The sequence below is a fragment of the Antrostomus carolinensis genome, unplaced genomic scaffold, assembly GCF_000700745.2.
Source record: "Antrostomus carolinensis isolate BGI_N321 unplaced genomic scaffold, ASM70074v2 scaffold17788, whole genome shotgun sequence".
NCBI classification, from domain to species: Eukaryota; Metazoa; Chordata; class Aves; order Caprimulgiformes; family Caprimulgidae; genus Antrostomus; species Antrostomus carolinensis.
The window spans coordinates 1-4,918 of NW_010335181.1; positions in this window are offsets into that span (position 1 = coordinate 1).

The window sequence follows — 4,918 nt, forward strand, 5'->3', positions numbered from 1 at the left end:
GGGACGGCAGGGGAACCAAAGGCGAGATACCTGCGGGCTGCTCACTTCCCGTCTCCTTCCCGCAGCCACGTCGGAGCCCCAGGCACTGCAGCAGCTCTGGTGGCAACCTGGGTACCCCAGACAACCTGCCGAGGGGCTTGTGAGCTCCCGTGGCTCTGGCCTGATCCGTCTTTCCCCCAGCACCCATGTTATCCTTGCGCTTGATGCTTCATTTATTCCCAGAGCTTGGATAAGACCTGGATTAAACCTGGTGGGGAATACAGGGGCAGGGAAGGAGGTCTGAGCTCAACTCATTTGTGTTGACTTGTTGCAGACTTTGCTAGGGAGCTGCTGGATGCAGATGTCATTGGCTTCTCCTTGAGCTGCGAACCTGTTCCTCTCTGATCAAGCCACATCTGTAATGTGTTGTTGGAGTTTTGTGACCTGATTCTCTGGTCTTTTGGAGTTTCTCGTAACCTAAATGGCTTCTTGGAGATGACTTGGATAAGGGCAGGGTCCTTTGAAAGGGTTGCACGGGAGGGAGGTGTCTTGGTTTGGAAAAATAATGTACGGATGACCCAGATTTCAGAACTGTGGCTGAATTGGGTGAGGAGGAGGCATCTGTAAATCAGTCTCAGAAGTTGTATCAAATCCAAATTATTTTTAATTCTCAATTACTGTTAATATTTGGAACAGCTCAGCTGGCTTCCACGAGGAGAACCTCATTTTGCCAAGTTGTGATTGAGGGCAGTGTTTGTAGTGTACGGTCTGTACAGTAGCCTAGCGATCTTGATAAATCTGTGAGTGGGGTTACAGGATGTAATTACTAGTGACAACATGTAACTAGGCCTGAGGCTGGTGCTGCTGTTGAAGCCCCCTGTTCCTGCTGTCTGAAATAGTGGTCCTCAAATGCTTCCTCTGGGAACCTCTTGTGCATCCTGATAGATTTTGCTGGTAAGAGTTTGTTCCCTGGGACTTTTATTTCATCCTATTAAGACAGATGTTCTTGCTTCTGTTCTATTGAGTCTTCTCCTTTCTTATGGTTCACTTGTTTGAAGTGCTTTCTAGAGGTAAAGAGCCAAATTTTGCTTTTTTTTTTTTTTTAAAAAAAATGAATGTTTTTTTAGAGGTAAAAACCCAAATTTTGTTTTTTTTTTTTTTTTTTTTTTTTTTAACATACTCTACTTTGGAGTCTGGTTTAAAGTGGGCTGTTTTATTTAAGTAGTTTGTATTAATGCAAATTACATTCACTCTCCATGGTTATTCTAGGCAAAATTTAAGAAACAACCTGCAAGGGATTTCAAATTCATGATTAGAATATTTTTTTTTTTCCTATGAATATTTGATTCTAAGACTTATGCTTTCTGTCATCTGGTTATCTTTCCAGTTTGATGTTGGCTACTTAGTTACTGTTTAGCTAAACTATACATAGCTAGCTTATTTTAATAGTCATGCCTGATAAGTTTTGCAATTCCTTTCAGCCTCTGCAGCTCCCCACTGAACTCCGGTTGTATCTTTTAATGAAGTACTTAGAAGTGTCTTCAGTGCAAGTGTAGCTGTGCTCTATTGTTTCGGCACTTGGACTGTACAGAGATAAATTGTTTCCCTCTTCTGTGAGGTGATCACAGAGTTAATGTTCATAGTATCAGCCATTTGGGGACAGATGCCTTATTCTGACCCCCAGCAGGTATTTACATTCCCAGCTGATTATCACTGCATCAAATCCAAAATTCTATTAGAAAAGTACCCAGTCTTGATTTCAAGATATCAAGTGATAGACTGCACTGGTTCCCCAGGTAAATTATTACGATGACCGATTACCCTCGCTAATTTCTTATCTCAATCTGTCCAGCCTGGTTCCTAACCACAAAGTCTTGCTACAAATTTTCGTGCCAGATTACAGAGCCTGTTGCTGCCAGGATGACACATCCCAGCAAAAAAGATGGCCTGTTGTACTGCAAGCTTCCAGCTGTTACCCGTGTTAACCTCTTGCTTCTGGGAAGAGGCAGTTGTGGAGCTGTAGTCATAGGGTGACTGGTATGATTTAGAGCAGCGGCAAAGTGTGCCTGGCTGTGGTGTCCGTGTGGAGGCAGGGCTTTCAGAGAAATGTAATTGAATAACTTGTGTTCCTTGGAGTATGGCTTCACGTGATGGTTAGTCCAGCAAAACTACAGGCTGCTGCTGGAGGAATGATCCAGTTCTCACCCAGTCCTGACTGCAAGCTCCTGCCACTTCCCTTGGATCAGATCTAGTGACCAAGTGGCCTCCAGTCAGTTCAATCACTGCTCCAACTGAAATTTAACCCCCTTCCCTACACAGAAAATATGACTCCTGGATCTGGAAGTTGGATCAGCTTGCTCTCTGGCCAGATGGTGCTAGGTCTGATGCAGAAAGGTAGCATGCCTCTGGGCATGAGAAAAATGGAGAGGGACTACCTCTTTCAATAGCAGTCTCATGTGCCAGATTAGATGCAAGAGGGGATCTTACATTTAGTTCCTATGTTTCTGCGCTCAGATAAACAAGATGTGGTTGCAGAAATCCTCTCAGCTGGCACTGCCGTTGAAAGAAGCCATCATGCCTACCACTTGTCATCCGTGTCAGTTCCCTGCTCTGGTTTGTCGTGAGACCACACGCATGCCTAGACTGCCAGAAGAGAAAGGGCAGTGTGGGCGTGGGAATAAGGAGGGCAGATGATGGGACTCCTTTTGGCAAGCTGAAGAGCTTGTGAAACTAAGGCTTGAGGTACAGCAATTGTCACAAGCGTACCTTGCCTTAAATCTTAATGGAAGCTAATGTGGCTTTTCACCTTCCCTTTGCAGCAGATGTGTGAGAATAGCTGCCGTGATTTGTGCAGGAGCCCAGGTTAAGTCTGTTACATGACTTGGGAGAACTGGGTTTAGCCAAGACTGGGTTTAGGTCAGCTGCATTTATGTCTTTGGTGAAGTGTGTGCATTTGAGTTAGACGTTGTGTGGGAAAGAGCATTTAATGTACAAAGAAAGTGGTCTGTGCCTTGGCTCTGACATACTGATACCTGTGAAAGATTTGTCAGTGCAGAAGAGTTGCAAGCTAATGTATTTGTGTTCGCAGTGCGAGGTTCTCGGTGGGTTTCAGTGCCTGAGCCAGCTGGGTACCCCTTTGGGAGAGCTTTGATAATCTTGTCTCCTCCACCACCAAGTGATTCTAGATTTCTCGCTCTTCTAGTGGAGTAAGTTTGCTGTCACAAACCCCATTCCCTGTCTATTGTTTTAAACACCATTCCTTCAAGTGTAATGCTGAACACTGCAGGAGATGTGGAGCTGAGCCTGTGGTGGAGACTCGTTTTGAGCTCTCGGTTGGTCTGGGGGCTGGATTACAGCTAGATGAAGTCAAAGAAGAAATTCCCATGACTTTAGTGCAAGTTCAGTGCAGGGCCAGGGGAGGGCTATTGGTTTTGATAGTGGGAAAAATTTAGAGGGTGGAGAGGTGGTTACCATGACGTGTACAAATGTATGTATGTAAACAGAAACGCATATGTAGATGTGTACAAAATAGAGGATGTTCTGATGCTAGAAAGGGATGAGGAAGAGTGGCTACAGAAACCGTAATTGGATAGTGTACAAGAAGTAAACTGAAGTGGGAGGAAGCGCGTGAACCTGCTGCTGCGAGAATATTACATTAAAACAGAGCTGGCCATAAATTAGCTTCCTGAGAACGTATCCTACTGTCACTAAGTCACGTAGAAGGGTGTGACATTCGGACATCAAGCTACCTCTTTGTAGTCTCAAATTGAGTATCTAGCTGCGTGCCGGTGTTCAGTGTGTGAGGTCCGCTGCCCCTGGCCTTGCTGGTGCTCAGAGTGCATTCAGCGCTTGAGTTCCTGCCACTGATCATACACAAAACTCCCCAAATTCTTACCTGGGTCAGGCTGTGGTGGTGCCCAGTGGGATCCACAAGCTTGGTGGTCCCCTGTACATGCCACCTGTGGGCAGAGCAGAGTCATACACTGGTGAGCAGACCCAGCCCTGCACAGGGTGTGACTGGAGGAGGAAAGGTGAGGAACAGCTGCTGCTTCATTGATGAATCCAACAGTAGAGTTTGAGGATCCAAAATACACCCCTCTAGAGGGGAGGGGATTAGGATCCTGGTCATGTCAGGGCATGATTTGTTCAGATCACAGAAGTCCTGAGATAATCAGGGGACACGTGGCGCAAGGCCCGAGTCTGGGTTACAAGCAGACCTGTAACCTGTTGGACTTGGTCGTTGTTTAGGGCTACCACAAAGTGGCTGGGATAGCTACACTTGCATGGTCACTTAATAATGGAAATAGATGCCAAGATCAGTGTTAAACCAGCACATACATCACTCGTGGGAGGAGGAGTGGCAGGAAGATGCTTTGCCCACAGTGTTACTGGGCAGCTACAAAAAAAATATGCATATATAAGCATTATGGTATGTTGCTTTATACTCACAAAAATTTACAGGTGTAACGATCAAAAGCGCCTGCAAATACTCTTTGAATAAGGTAAGTCTTCACTGGGCCCTCACGTCTTTGTTGGATTCCTGTCCTATGAGGGGATGCTAGTGGAAATTTTGTAAGGGTACACCAGGAAGACTACAGCTTTGCTAGTATACCTCATTTCATAGGAGAAGGGAGGATGCCATAGCTGTACCGGTGCCTAGCAGAGCTCTGATGCAGTAGCTGTGTCTTTAGTGGGTCTGGTCTCTGGGGCAGAATCATTTTGGCATGGATTAGGCCTGAGCTTCTCTTTAGACACAGAAATTTTACTGTAGGTATTCCATAATGCAGGTATCTGAGGGTAACTCTAGACCTAGGAAATATAATCTAGCTGCAACATTTGAGTCGATCTCTTTTCTGAAGTACTTTGAGATCACTATCTGTTTTTACAGGCGAGGACTGTCAGGTTGCATAGCAGTGAAGTTGAGAAGGTGTGGTGTGTA